General features: G+C 40.8%; 1 protein-coding gene across 3 annotated transcripts in view; it reads left to right on the forward strand.

Annotated features, from left to right (window-relative positions):
- The first annotated feature begins 248 nt into the window (after positions 1–248).
- Positions 249–16369, forward strand: part of LRRC39 (leucine rich repeat containing 39) — a 365433-nt gene continuing 349312 nt past the window's right edge. For 2 of the 3 annotated variants that reach the window (XM_044085779.1, XM_044085781.1), the window contains exon 1: positions 260–322. The gene's annotated coding sequence lies outside the window, so the exon portion shown is untranslated. Of the gene's footprint in view, positions 323–16369 lie in introns of all 3 variants that reach the window. The other variant, XM_044085780.1, reaches the window with a different exon arrangement.

Consider the following 16369-nt stretch of genomic DNA (forward strand, 5'->3'; position numbering starts at 1 on the left):
TTTAGGAATTCTGCACCAAAATATATTATATTTAATTCATTATCATGGAAGCTGTTAAACTTACTAGAGTTTTTGATCATGTTGAGAAAGGCCATGCAGTGCTAAAACAGTCTGAGGTCACTGCCTGACGAGAAGTATGCATGGCACCTGTATTCATTCGTAGCAGCCTTCAGTCATGTGGTGCCTATTTTTAGCTTTATCCAAGTGTTAAACTTAGATCTTAACTCACTAGTATCCTATTTCAAATTATTTTGTCTCACATGAATTAGGCAGCATTGAATGTTTTCCTTTGCTACAATCAACCATTGTATAGCTCTGTAAAGTAAGTAAAGAATTAATTTATTAAATAACATGATGTACTAATACTGAAATTGCTTGCATAATTATTTGTTGAGTGCAAAAAAATTACTTGCTTAGAATTTCTGCATAAGAACAATTCAAAAGAGACAGTGTAGCTAAAGCAAATTGTATCATTTCAGGATATCATCTCACTTTGTGAAGACCTATTTAATAAAGATTTTCTGGCACTCTATTAGACATAGTTCTAAGAGTGCATTCTTCATCATTCTGGGAACAGTAGCGCTGAGTTTACATTTGTTTTGTCTTATTATAGCTAACAGCTCTTGAAGTAAGCTGGGTGTTTGATGTATTCTCATTATTTTCAAGCTGTAATAAAACGCATATTTCTTGCGTATTGTGTATGCTAGTATATTTGTAATATAATAGCAAGAATTTGTCAAGAGTATTTATTTGCAGTATAACAGACTTGAAAGGCCTCATATGCTGTTGTGAGGGTTCAGAAAACCCAGCATTTTGAACAGTTTAAAAGGCAGTTTGGTGGCTTTTCCTTCTTCCTTTCCATCTAAGTGTCAGCCTTATTTGTTTATTACTCAGGACATTTGCACAGAAATTGTTTCTCTGCCCTATATATTTAATAATTATACCATAGTTACCAAAAAGTCCCAGGTGGCTCACCAAAAACATTCACTTTTCAGGTAGGACCAAGAGAAACACATCAGAAAATCAGAAACAAAAAATCTAATCTCCATTTTCATTTGACATATGAGGATAACTAATGTGTGATATAGTGAATGTTCATTAATCCAGATAAATAACTTCACAATATAATATAACACAAACTTGAAAAGAAGTAACTGCTTGGTCTACATTTGTTTCTGCAACCAAAGTTCTGTTTACTACTGTCCAGTAATTTACTGGATGTAGAACTATGCTGCCAGAAATATAAATGTTTCATTTTAAGTAGAATTTGCATAGTAGTTTAGTGTTTTACCTCATTTCTCTCCAAAGTGCTAAAAAGGTTAAGTACTACAAAATATATTCTGGTACAATGGCACAAGCACAAATAAAGTATGGAATTATTAAATATTTTTTTACAATGAATGAGTTTGACATCAAATATGTAAGGAATGTTTTAGAAAACCAGAGACAAAGCAAGCCCATAGTTAATTTAGTAACCCAGATTACTGAATTACTGGAATACCTTGGCTCATGCCATGTTAGTAAACCTGGTTTGTAATGCAGTAAGATTGCAGAGAGACTAATATTGTACCATGACAGATGACTGTGCTCTCTTTTACTGTGTGTGTGTGTGTGTGTGTGTGTGTAGTAAACTCGAGGTCCCTTGTGTACACCCACACCTCTACAGGCTACTAACTCTAATTCCGGAATGTAAGGGGCGAAAAGGAATCTGTTTCCATGTGAGCATGCTGTTTCCCCTGAAGGCACTACACCAGTACTGTACTGTTCAAAACACTCACTCATAAGCTGGTATATACTCAGTCATTCATTTATCTGATGCACTAATTTGTACCTACATTTATTCACTCATTTAGTCATCGATGCAGTAAGGTGAGAAGTAGATGGGTAGGGACAGGGAGAGTGTGTTTATACTAGATTGTTTGTTAAGGAGATGGAATTAAAATGGACTCTGAACAACAACAGGTTAAAGTAATGGCCTCTGCTTTTGAATTAAAAAAAGGTTCAGTGGAAGATCTGTATCCAGGATTGTCTGGTGTACTTTGCCAGACCCCTTCACCCAAAAGCAGCAGTATCACTGAATATTACTCATACAACTTCAACATGTGCATAGAGACACTTTTTGCAGTGGTGACAGAGGTGTATATAAATAAATGGGATCTTTGAATCACATGCAGTCATCCTTTACTTGTTACACAGTCTTGGAATGAAGGGCTTCTGCTAGAAATAAAGGATTTAGGAATCCTAACCAGTGTTAAAATCAGAAGTTTGAATGTTTGTAGGGAGACCAGCAATCTGCAGCCACGAAAGAAGCTAAATCAAATGCATGTGGAATAAGTTTGTTGCAGATAATTGATGTTCTATTTACTAAAAATAGTGGTTATTCACTTTCACAGTAAATATCATATTAACAAAAATTGTTTGAAAAATATGATACTTTTTTGGGAATTACCACACTAGTGGATGAAACCAGTTTAGCAGATATATCTGAATGACAAATAGTTGTACATTTTGCTACTAAAGACATGGATGTGTACTTGGGTTGTTGCCCTAAATCAAAGAATGTTGGATACCCAGGCAGAATAAATGCTTATAGAACTGTATAATCACATACCATAGAGTTAAAGCAATTCTACAAATGATATAGTTCTATGTGTTTGTAGATTAATTTCCCAGTGCTCATGAAGGTATGCTCACCACAAGTTCTTCTTGAAGAAAGCGAAATACAATAAATTTAGTACTTAAGTGCCAGGAGTGTCACTAAGCAATATCCATAACTGCTTTTATTACTGTTTATGGTTGAAGGAGATAATTTTATTAGTATCTGTGCGAGAAATGTTAAACATGATGGATGGAACAGCTGCAGTTTAAGGGTTCACCATTTATGTCTGCCACATCAGAATGCCTGATAGAGTTCAGAAAGAAACAATCGCCCTCACTGACAGTAGATTTTTTTTATAAAAAAAAAATATCCTTCCTCTCCCCAGCTTTAATCTGTGTTCATCAGTCTCACTGCTGTAGTAACCTAAGATAAATGGATTATATTCTGTCCTGGAAATAGTAACCAGCCAGTCTCCAAAAGTCTCTGGATCACTTCCAAACATGCCCAGGATGATAGGGCATGACCTCCCAAATGGACAAAAACAGCAGCCTCGGTGCCAAGATCTTTGTTTTTTTTTTCTTGCTGCACTTGAGAGCACTCTTCTGGGCTTCACAGGATCAACACTTGGCCCTTTTCTTCCATTTCTGACAGATAGGTCCCAGTTGAGGATACCCTTTCACACTATTTTTGAAGTAGTTTTGCCTGTTTTACTTACAACATTGGTTACCAGTCTCTTTAAAAACACCAGCTTTATTATTTCTGTGATTCAGTTTAGCATATTCAAATAGTGGTAGCCATTTATTTTCTTAGTGCTATTTTTATACTAAACTGTGCTGATTTTGCTTACTTTTGTGTTGAAAGGCAAATAGAAAAGATATTTGGGTTGAATATTTTATGAAGCACTTATGTACACTTCATGACAACCTACTTAGTTTTCATTCCCGCAATTGCACTTCCAGGACTTTTTATGGGGAGATTGTTTTTTCGTGTGCTGCTCTTCAAATACTTTGGTGTATGTGGGAATTTACTTAAGGGTAAATGTGGGTAATGTTTATGTATACTATACATACTTACCCTTCGAATGATCTTTCCAGCAACTCTTACTAGATTTCAAGCTGTCTTACTCATTCAGGGCATGAATTCCAGTACATGGGCTCTCTCTGTGCTGCAGCCATTGGCAGGTGCTTCTGCACTGGCTACTACAGGTTCCTCAAACCACTCACTGGTTTCCTCAGGACTGTCTGATGTTGCACCTCCTGCCAGTATAGACCAGACGTTAGCCACATTCTCTGCAGCTGTTCCAGTGTCAATCCCAAAAGAAGACGAGCCACTTTCTTTGGGTCTGGGAGTTTCTCTGGGAATTTCTTCTTGGTGTAGCCAGAATAAAAAATCATGTTCCCTAGTCTGAAGAGTCTTTTCTTAGTATTTTCTCTGCAGGGATGTCCCTAAGAAAGAGAAACAGAAGGTTAGACATATTTCCTCTGACAATACTGTTTCAGTTAAAAAAGAATGTATTGCTTACCTTGGCTAAAGATTTATTACAGGTTTTAAATTCTCTAAAACAGCAGGTAAATTTATCATTAGCTACATATTCTATTGTTTAGAGAGATGAAGATTCAGATGACTCAGATATGAACAGGGACAGGGCTTCTTCAATGTTTTCTTCTCCTGCCCCTGATACTGATTCTGATGACAGTGAATCATTAGTTTCTTCTTTTGAAGAATTTTTATTTTGCAAAAACTGTTTCTACAATAATTTGTTTCAGTGGAAACAGGCTGATGCTCCCTCTTCTGTCAAAAGATATTATAAAGGTGGATATTCCACATTCTTCTCCCATTCCTGCTATTGTAGCAGCTCTGGAGGATGCCTTTGATTTTGCATGAAATAACCCTGACAGACAGTCAAGATTCAATCCCCAAAAATGCAAACAGACATTATGAGATTTCTCAACCTAATAAATATTTATTTTCTAATCTTAGGTCAGACTCGGCAGCCATTTCTGTTTCTTCTCCATCTGCTAATAAGAACGTAGTTAATGCTAACGCTCTCCTTCTATAAAAGTGGTAAGACATTTGACAGGTTTGGTAAGAGAACTGTTTCCTTCTCCTGCTTTGGCCTTTAGAATTTTAAACTATCAGGCTCATATGTTAACTTGCGTGCTAGCTTGTGTAGACAGTTTGAGGAATATGCAAGTCTGTCATCAAAGCATAGATCTTTTCTGAATCCTAATATTTCTACCATTTCTCAAGTGTCTAATCATTCCTTGAAGGATGTGAATGACTGAACTGATTCAGTTTCCAGAGCTACTGCTACTGCTGCTTTGATGATGAGGTTGTTTGCCTGGGAACATAATCAAAAGTTTTCTGAGGATGTGGCTCAAGATTTTCAATTCTTTTAGATAAGGAAGTTCTATTTCATCCATCTATTACTCAATTGCCTCCTTTTAGGGGAATTTCTCTCCATCTTCCAAACCAAACAGAACTTTTGCCTGTGTTTTTTTCAGAATATGCTTTCTGGGGGGGGGGGGGGGGGGTTATAGGACCAGTGCACCACAGTCAGTTTTAAAAAAAGGATTTTATTCAAGAATGTTTCTGGTTCCAAAATAGGACTTCCCCTGGAGAATAGTTCCTGACCTCTCCTTTCTCATCCTGTTTATGAACGTTCCAAAGTTCAAAATGCTAACTTTGCAAAGGTCTGTTACCTCTCAACCCTCAGAATATTTTTTTTATTCCCATTGCCACAGAGTTGAGAAGTTTCCTAAGATTTTCTGTCTGTAGGTCACATTATCAGTTTTCTGCAGTGCACATTGGTTTATCTGTGGTTACAAGGGCCTTTGCAAAGTGCCTAGCTCCTTTGATAGATTATTGCAGATTGCAAGACATCATATATTTCCTTATTTAGATGACTTGCTTAGCCTTGCAGGGTCTTTTTCCAAGAGTCAGGAGTCCCTTGCATGTGTTACAAATCTTCTTGAACTGAGTTTTCAGATCAACAGTCGGATATCCTCCTTAATTCCTTCCCAGAGAATAATTTTTCTAGGCTACGTTCAAGATTCCTCTCTGCAAAAGGCATTCCTAACCCAGAAAAAAGTAGACTTGTATCCAGAAGTGTTCCTGAGCTTCTCTAAAGCGTCTCAGACATCAGCCATGGACTATATCAGGATTTTAGGGTTCATGGCATCTATGATTCTCATGATTCCTCTTGCCAGGCTACACATGAAAAAATTCAGTGGTTTATCAAAACCATGTGAACCCAACATTCTCACCCTCTGGAGTTTCAAATTCCAATTTGAGGTTTTGTGATGATAGTATTGCTGTGGTTGTGGGAGCAAATTTCCTTAAATTCAGATTTTTTTCTCTTCCAAACCCTGCCCAATCTGTAAAAACAGATGTATTGGATTTTGCATGGGTGCTGTTTCTATGAGGTTAAAATGTGCAAGGACTTTGGAGCACTGTAGACAGGACAAAAATCTTCAGTCTAAAAGAGATGTTAGCTATGATCCATACTATAGAATCTCTATATCATCTGTGGTCCCTAGGACCATTAAAGATGATAACAAACAATACCACAGTGACATGGAACATAAAAACGCATGGGAAGAGGGTCACCAGATCCCACAATCTTTGCAGGGTGGCTTTGCTGGCTGTATATCACGCTAAAGCATAGTTTTACGCTTCAGAGCAAAACACTCTGGCATACAAGCTGAGCAGGACCCTGTCAGACTCTCACAAATGGAAATTAAATGAGGGGGTCTTTCAGGAATTGATCCAAATGGTGGAAACACCTACATAGATCTGTTCACCTTCATTTAGAATAGACAGCTAATTAGATTCTGCTCCAGGACTCCTTGCAGTCAGGTTTGGAAAACAGATGAAAAAGAACGAAACAGAGATTTTCCGTAAAACCAGAATGACTAATGAAATGTTAAACATTTAATGCTTCAAGATTCTGAGAAGCATGGGAAGCCATGAACTGTGAGAAACAAGCTTTTTATCAAAAACAGAAAAAAAAGCTTTTATTTCAATTAAATCTTTTCAGTTGCACTTATACAACCTGTGTAGTAATATTGTTTCTTTTTTTTTTACTTTTCTGTATTTTCCTGTGTATTAACCAAAATATTTATCTGTTTACATTTTTAACCAGTTCTGGGACTTCAGTCTTGTAGCTTCTCTTGCAATTTGTGGGAGAATTCTTACTGCAAGATCATTGTTTACACATTATACATCATTTCTATCTCCATTAAGTAGAATTACTTGTAAACAATTGTATTTTAAACTCAGTTTGGAAGCTTAGTCTTGTCGTTTCATTCACAATTGTGGGAGAATTGTGAACTACTGCAGGGCATGAGCCTCATTTGGTCATTTGTTACTGCATTCTTCAATAAGCAGAGTTACTGGTAAATTTCTGCTTAGTCTAGTACCTTACATTGCAATTGGATTGTGGCAGCACTGTAATTTTTGCTATAGTATTTGTGCTTCTGTCCTTCTGTAACTATTTACATTTCAATGTTGCTACTTGAGCCTTATATTATGGTTATCATTTGCCTGCTCAAAGTTGCAGTCTGATGCTTTTCTGTTTGTTACACTGCTACAGTTTTCCTCTGTTCTTATGTCTTCCCCACCCTCCACAGATTTGCCCATGCACCGTGCCACCCAATGATAGTTTACAGTGCCCCCATCCTGTAGGGCAACTGGAATGTTCCCTGGAGTGAACTTTCTGTTACCCATCCACTCATCAAGATTTCTCTTGAAGAGGGCCAGCAAGGTGCTCTGCCTGACATGAACGGGAAGCTTATTCCAGAGTATGGACAGTCTTTGGGAGATGAACCTGTCCCTCCAGCATGTTCTGATAATTGTGGTAATGAGGCTGTGATCTCTGGAGCGTGTAGCTTGGGGGGACTGGGATTTCTTTAGGTGTAGTATTTCAAGTAGGGCTGGGTCAGACATGGCTTTGTAAGTCAAGCAGAGATCACCTCTAAGTAGATGATAAGAGACTGAGAACAGCTGAAGTTTTTTGAGTCTGTCCATGTAGGACATAAGTTTAAAGCCTAGGATCCTTTTTGTGAGGTACTTTTGTGACATCTCCAGCTGTTGTAGGTGTCTGGTCAGGTACATGCCAAACAGGGCATTATATTCAAAGATTGGTCTAATGAGGGCTGAGTAGAGAGGGATGATGATCTCTTTCTTCCTGGATGTGAAACCTTTGGTTATAAGATGTGCCACAAAGAAGGACTCTCTGACCACAGTGGCAATGTGGTGGTTGAAGGTAAGGTGGCTGTCGACCTGGGTGCCCAGACCACTTATGGCCCCTTCAGTGTTCAGTGGGCTCCCATCAACATGGTAATTTGTGGGAACTGAGTTTTTTCAAAGGGGATGATAACGCATTTTTTGGCATTAAGCTTTAGGCCATGGTTCCAACACCAGTCACTGGTCTCAGAGAGGCCCTTTTGTAGGATGTTTGCATCACTTGGGGAGTAGATAATGACTCCTAGCTTGCAGTCATCAGTGAACTTGGTTAGCCATAGTCCTTCTGTGTTGGCCTGGACTTCTGAGAAGTAGATGCCAAACAGGAGTGGGCCCAGGACCGAGCCCTGTGGGACTCCACTCGTGAATTGTCAACACTCTGACTTGGAATCTGCAACTTTCACTCTGTGGGTCCTGTCTGTGAGTCAATTTGCAACCCACCTAGTGATGCAAGGATTGATGCCTAATTTGGTGAGTTTATCAGTGATACCTGAGTGGGGAATGGTATCAAAGGCCTTGGCCAGGTCGAGGTAGGCTGTATGCACTGCCTTACCCTCAACGACAGCGTTGGTGCTGCCTCGATGACGTCAACCAGGTTCAGCAGGCAGGATATCCCCTTGACAAAGCCAAACTGTGTGGGGTCAAGAGTTTGGAGATTGCCTATATCTTTGTTAAGCAGGTCCATGATGATGCAGTCTATAGTTTTGCATACCAAACTCGTCAGGCTAATGGGGTCTGTAGTTGCCCCCCCTTTATGGAGAGGGATGACTGTACCAGTACGCCATTCATTAGGGACATAGCCTGTGGCAAGACTGTGATTGAACAAGCCACACAGATGTGGTGCCAGTTCATTTTGTAGCTCATTTAGGATGCAGCCAGGGATATTATCAGGTCCCATGGACACTGTATTCTTGGCTTTGGACAATGCAGCTTTTACCTGTGCCATAAAAATGGTGGGTACGTGTTGCCCCTGGGAATCCAGATACTGGCTAAAGCTCTTGCCACCCCTATAGTGCCTTTTTTAGGCAAGGTTCAAATGACAAATTCACCACCATAACAGGAACAGGCAAGCAAAAACTGAGGGTAATGCTACTCAATGCTAGAAGTCTAAATATCAAAATGCACTCACTCAAGGCACTCCTCAAAATGGAGAATATTGATATCTGTGCAGTGACTGAGACCTGGTTCAAGGCTTTAGCGTGCACCCCTGCATTGCCAGGCTATAATTCATATCACACTTTTCGGCCATCTAACCTGGACCAGAACACCAAAGGTGGAGGTATGTCCATATTCATTAAGGATATCCACACCTCCAGGCTAGTTGCGCAGTATAATGCATCCGAGGTTATCTAAGTGCAGCTAACACTGGGCAAAGCTGCAATCCAAATTGTAGCTTGCTACATATCCCCCACCATGCCCCAGGATTCCCACTCCTCTTTCCTTGATATACTGGAAAATATTAGGGTTCAACCAAACACCCTAATAATGGGCAATTTCAACTACCCCACCATTAACTGGGAAAACTACTCATGTACCAACTCCTTCACTCAACGCTTTCTGGAATTCATAAATTCCAATGCCCTAGATCAACTTATCCACACCCCCACCAGGGGCAACAATATCCTAGACCTAGTCTTTACCAACATGAGTGACCGGTGTTCCACACCTGAAGTCAACTCCTCATTGGTCACATCTGACCATAAGCTAATCACCCTAGATGTCCACATCCCGCCCCCACCCACCATTAAGGAAACCACAGTAAAAAATTTCTCCAAAGCCAACTTCATTCTTCTTAAGGCAGAAGTGGCGAACTTCATGACACCCATGCAGATGGACAATACAGTTACCACTGCTGAATTCTACACAAATGCACTCTATAAGCACTTACACGAGTGCCTGGATCATGCTATCCCAAACAGAACCAAGACGCTATCCTCCAAAAAAAAGGAAGCCAATCTGGTGGTCCCCTGCCATAAACAAACTCTACAACAGAAGGAAGAAACTGTTGCAAAAGAGAGTAAAATCCCATGAGTGGAGGAGCTCCCTGGTCAGCCCCAGTAAGAAGCTGAGATCTCTTATAAGATCCTCCAAAGTTAGCTATGAAAACAAAATTGCCACTGATTCTAAGGGCAACCACAAAGCATTCTATAGCTATGTCATGAATCTCAATGGCAACACCCAGATCTGCTCTGAGTTACAGCACAATGGCGTGAAAAATACAGAACCAACTGATATTGCCAACATCCTGGCAGATAGGTTCAATGCTAACTTAACCCCCATCTCACCCCCTAAAGGGCCCATATCTATAAAGGAAGAATGCAGAGTCCCTGTAATCACATCTATGCAGGTAAAAGCTGCACTTTTAAAACCAAAAGCACAGCATCTATGAGACTGGGCAACATCCCAGGCTGTGTTTTACATGAACGTCAGAGCGAGCTGGCTCCCCACCTAAGCACCATGTTCAATCATAGTCTCACGTCAGGCTTTGTGCCCACTGAATGGCGCACAGCAACAGTTATCCCACTCCACAAAGGGGGAGCCACCACTGATCCTGGGAACTATCACCCTATTAGCCTGATGAGCCTGGTCTGCAAGGCCATGGAACGTATCATCATGGAACTCATAAACAAAGACATTGGTAACCTCCAAACTCTGGACCCCACCCAGTTCAGGTTTGTGAAAGGCAGATCATGCCTTATGAACCTGATCAACTTCTTTGAGGTAGTCACCAAAGCTGTAAACAAGGATAAGGTGGTTCACACAGTCTATCTTGACCTCGCCAAGGCTTTCGATACCATCCCCCATTCAGGAATTATAGCTAAACTGACTAAACTAGGTATAAATCCCTATGTCACAAGATGGGTTGCCAACTGGCTCACTGACAGAACCCACACTGTAAAAGTTGCAGACTCCAAATCTGACTTCAAACCAGTGACAAGTGGAGTACCACAGGGTTCAGTCCTGGGACCTCTCTTGTTTGGTATCTACTTCTCTGAAGTACAGGCTAACACAGAAGGCCTCTGGCTAATGAAGTTCACAGATGACTGCAAACTAGGAGCCATAGTCGAGTCCCCAAATGATGTGGACATCCTACAGAAGGGCCTCACTGAGACAGATGCCTGGTGTCAGAGGAATGGCCTCAAGCTCAATACCAAAAAGTGCAATGTCATCCACTTTGGTAAAAACTCTGTACCCATGAACTACCCCATAAATGGCAGTCTACCTAACGCTGAATGCGTGATAAGAGACCTTGAGACCCAGGTGGACAATAGTCTCTCCTTTGATAATCACATCTCCACATTAGTCAGGAAATCCTTCTATGTGGCACACCTCATCACAAAAGGGTTCTCATCCAGGAAAAAAAGAGGTCATTGTTCCCCTCTACTCAGCGCTCATTAGACCCATTATAGAGTACAATGACCCTTTTGGAATGTACCTCACAAGACATCTACAGCAGTTGGAAAGGCCACAGAAGTACCTCACAAAGAGGATTACTGGCCTCAAATAGATGCCCTACACTGACTGTCTCAAAAAACTCTAGCTTTACTCTGTAGCATATTGCCTATGCTGAGGAGATCTCTGCCTAACATATAAAGCTATGTTAAACCCAGAGCTGTTGGACATGCTACACCTAAAGAAATCTCAATCCCTCCGAGCTACATGCTCTAGGGACCTAAAACTTGTCACCACAATAAACAAGACATGCTGGAGGGATAGATTCCTGTCCCAGAGACTTCCTATACTCTGAAACAAGCTACCCATATATGTCAAGCAAAGTTCCTTATTAGCACTCTTCAAGAAAAATCTTGATGAGTGGATGGGAAATAGGAAATACACCCCGGGGATCACTTCTGTGGCTCTGCTCAACAGGGGTACAGGAAATTAACTTTCTTGGTTGGCGTAAGCCAGGGAACCTTGTTGGCTAGGCTTACTTAAGCCCTTGGGCCGATAACTTAGTACCTACCTATGAACCTATAAACCTATTGTGATAGGGCCCTTGGAGGAGAGAGGGGTAAAGTTGACACTGAATCTGTTGGCTAGTATGTTGGCTATATCTGTTGGCTCATTATGGGAGGTGCCATTGTGCAATAACTCAGAGCAAATCTGGGTATTGCCTTTGAGGTTTTTGATATAGCTATAGAAGGCTTTGTCATTGTTTTTGGTGTCAGCTGCAATTCTGCCTTCATAGCTGACTTTAGAGGATTTGATAAGGAATCTCAGCTTTTTGTTGAGACTGATAAGGGAGGTTTTCCAGTCTTGTGACTTCATTTTTTTCTGCAACAGTTTCTTCCTTCTGTTGTAGAGTTTATTGATGGCTGAGGACCACCAGATTGGCTTCCTTTTTTTGGAGGAAAGCGTCTTAAGTTTTATTTGGTATGGCAAGGTCCATGCATTTGTGTACATGCTCGTACAGTGCATTGGTGTATGATTCGGCAGTCATGCAGCTATTTTCCATTGGCATGGGTGCCGAGAAGTTAGCCACCTCTGTTTTTAGGAGCCCAAAGTCAGCTTTAGATCAGCTTTTCATGGTGGTCACCTTAGCGGGCAGTGTAGGTGAGATGGAGATTTCCACGGTGATCAGTTTCATGGTCAGATTTAACCTGGGAGGAATTGACTGTAGGTGTGGAGCAACGGTCTCCCATGTTGGTGATAACCAGGTCAAGGATGTTGCTTCCTCAAGTGGGAATCAGAATGAGTTGGTCCAGGGCATTGGAATTGATAAATTCCAGAAAGCATTGGGCCTGTACATTGGTACTTGAATAGTTTTCCCACTTGATCGAAGGGTAGTTGAAGTCACCCAGTATGAGAGTATTGGGTTGGGCCTTGATAGATTCCATGGTGCTTAGGAACTTGGAGTGAGAGTCTAGGGACATATTTGGGGTTCTGTAGCAGGCTATGAATTGTATTGCTGTCTTACCCAGTGTTAGTTGTACCTGAAGTGTCTTGGATACATTATGCTGGGCTACCAGTCTAGAGGTGTGCATATCCTTTAAGAATATGAAGACACCACCACCTTTGGAGCTTCTGGCCTTATTCTGGGGCCAAAAAGTATGGAATGAGTTGCAGCCTGGGAGTACAGGGGTGCTTTCTGTCTTTTTAAACCAGGTCTCCATTACAGCACAGATGTTGACATTCTCCATTTTGATGAGAGCTTCGAGCGAGTGCATCTTGAGATTTAGACTTCTAGCATCGGGCAGCATGACCCTCAGATTGCATTTGTTTGTAGCTGTTCCTGGCACCTGATAGACAACTGACTGTCACCTTCTCCTTGTTCAGCCTAGTGAGTGGGATGTCAGTGTGCCTCACAACTGAGTCTCCTATAATTAGTATATTGGGCAAAGTGTTTTGCCTTAAGGGCTTAGGTTGAGGGCACACTGTGGTGGTGAGCTATGTGTTCTGGGGTTGGTGTTGTGTTGTGGTGGTCAAGTGCGTTTCTGTCTCGGGGATCTCTGTTATTTGGGTAAATTTTTATTGAGAGCCTCCGTGAAGGTGGGTGTACGGTTTGTGTTTCTATGTGTGGGTTGTGATGGTTGGTATTTTGGAGGGCTGTGTGTTCTACATAGTGAGTTGCAGGTGTTGACCTTCTCCTCTTGACCAGCTAGTCCGGTCTTGGTTGGAGCATGCACTGCTTCCAGTTTAGTGATATAAGTGCATCTCTCACAGGTATGAGTGTTGGGAGGTAAGACGAAAGGGTTGTCTGTGTACATTAGACAGTTGCCACACTGTCTCAGAATGCCCAAGTGCACCAAGTTAGCAGGAGAAAGCACAGGAAATTGCCCTACAATTATAGCAGGAGGGGCAGTCATAACTAATGAGTACTGGTGCTGTTACTGCTTATGAACAGCTAGTGCTGATAGCACCTAAGTGTGCTACAATAAATGCTACAAAAGCCTGTTAAAGTGCTAGCCGAGTACAGTAATTGAAGTGCAAGAAGTAAAAGAACAAGCACGTTCTAAGGGGAAAATTGAACAGCAGACTTTATGGCACCAGTAATAGTTTACCTCAACTGAGTGCCGCTGCGCAGTGCACAAATACGGGCTTTTAAACCAGAAAGTTGAAAGGGATGGAAAAAATGCTCATTAAGCAATGCTTTCCCTACTGCTCCCTATTGTTTGTACACTAATTATAGTTTTTCCCCTGCCTCCACTGCAAAAGCTAAAGTTCCTGAAATTCAAATCTACTGACATCATTGACCTGTAGCTCAGAGTCATAGAACCAAGAGAACTGCGACTTTCTACAGGTTCTGAAGTCACAGACCTCCACTATTGTCTTTATTTGATTGGACCCCTCTCTAGACAGTCTGTTATAACCAGTATAGAGCTTCACCCACCCAGAGTCTTTTATTCAAGAATTTGAGAAATGTGGAAACCCTGGATTGTGACAAATTAGCTTGTCATCAAAAAGAAAAAAATGTCTATGCTGAGCGTCACTTAGCATACCACTGCTAGTGCATTTACTTTAAAGTGAGTTGTCTGCTCAGGATCCTTTTTTCCTAAAAGAGAGCTATGAAATCTATAGAACCTTAGAAATCTAGGTCCGAGGCTCAAATACCCTGCACCAAGCTCAAATAAACACACCTTGAGCTGCAGTACACCCCTGACCAAATAACTAGGCATTTTTCTATGCCTTGGTAGTAAGTCCACTCAAACAGTATCCTAAACAAACTCCAAGCAATTGTAGTCACTCCTGCCTCCTCTAAGTCATTCTTGTGAAAACCATGTTCCTGCACTTCACAGCTTCTGTAGCCAGCCTGATTGAGATGGGTATCTTGAGACAGTGTAAGATTTGTCCCATTTGCTAATGATTCTGTACTGCTCAGACTGCATAACTCAATGTGTGAGAGATGAACATATATAATATCACCGGAGGCCAAAATCTCACACACTCTACACTCAGATGCCAAAATCATAAGCAGTACACCACATACCACACCTTGCCAAGGCCATTACAGCACACATAATCCACCATATGTTGAGGTTCTAAAGATTAACTTGACTAAACCTAAAAGACACCTAAAACACAACACAGGAACAAAGCACATTCATCAGGTTAAGCCTTCTATCTCACATAGCGCAAAGCCGTTAAGGTAAGCACCTACCAAACCAAACCTTTCAGTTATAGTGACTCCATTATAAGACATACAGATGTAACTCTTACCAGGCTTTGCTATAGCACATGCAAGTGTCAATAACTCGATATGTACCTCCCTGGACTATATGAAGAGAGACACAATGGAGCTCTCAAACTATGTACCCTAGGCAGTTATAAGTCTAGCACTGAGCACGATTCTATCTTCTAAAAGGATGATCCCACAATAATGGCAAAAAATAATTGACTTCAATAACTGGATAACTTTTTGGTGTCAAAAGAAGGGGGTCCAGTTCCACACCACTTCACCAGGAATGGCCTGCATTGGCCTCTAGTGGGGACAGATGCAGGAATGGCCTGCATCTGTCCCCACTAGGTTTTTGATTATTGGCAAAGACATTGTCCACCCCCATAGTGACTTTTTAGGCAATGCCAGACTGATAAACCTACCAATATAACGAAGCAAATAAAGGAAAATATGAAGGTATTTCTGATCAATGCTAGGACCCTAAACAATAAACTCCACTGCCTACAAGCCCTTCTCACCCAGGAGGATGTAGACATCTGGCTAGTGACTGAGACATGGTTTAAAAACTGCAGGTGTCTCAGTCTTTATTCAGAAGAGACTCACATCAAGCCTGGTAAAGAAGAATGATGTATTAGAGCTCTTTCATGTTCAGATAACCATCAGAAAGTCTCACACCAGCTATAGAACTATCTATATGACCACAGAAAGGCACAGTGCCTTTCAATAAACATGTTAGCCCATTTCTTCCATTCTGTTTAACTAAGACTACTGGAAGGTACCAGCTACAGAAAGAAATCTACTTTGTATTTGAGAATTGCAACTGGAATTCAATCAGTTCTTGTGTTAGTCTGTGCTCATCTGGCAGAACGCAGTGCCTTCTATTCAGCTGGGATGTAGCTCATATGCACATACGACAGGGTTAATGATTCTTCAAATGCAAATAATATGCTTATATACTAAAAGGAAGTTTATATAATATAATTTACCAATGAATGCACAGCTCAGTTAAGGAAGTCTTGGCTACTCCAGTCCTAAAAAATACACGTTTAGATGTAGACAACCTAGATAATTATCATCCTGTCTCATTCCTCCACTGTCAGTAAGGTTCGAGAGAATGGAGTATATCTTCACTTGAAATCATATTTGAGAGATAACAAAAATCATCAATCTATTCCAGTCCAGTTTTTGTGTCAGACATAGCCTGAAATGTCCTTCCTCATGAGATGGATCATAAATTTGTTCTGCTCAGATCTCTTAACTGTCCCTAATTTGGAGAAACATTCCTATTTTCAGGCCTGATTTACCCCTTAAAACAATTTTCTAAATCCCACTCATCACACATGATTTTAAAGCTGTTTAATACACAGAAAACCACACTACATGATCAACATACAATAATTTAAAGAAGG

The sequence above is a fragment of the Protopterus annectens genome, chromosome 10.part0, assembly GCF_019279795.1.
Source record: "Protopterus annectens isolate FY-2018-M chromosome 10.part0, PAN1.0, whole genome shotgun sequence".
In the NCBI taxonomy this organism is placed as follows: domain Eukaryota; kingdom Metazoa; phylum Chordata; order Ceratodontiformes; family Protopteridae; genus Protopterus; species Protopterus annectens.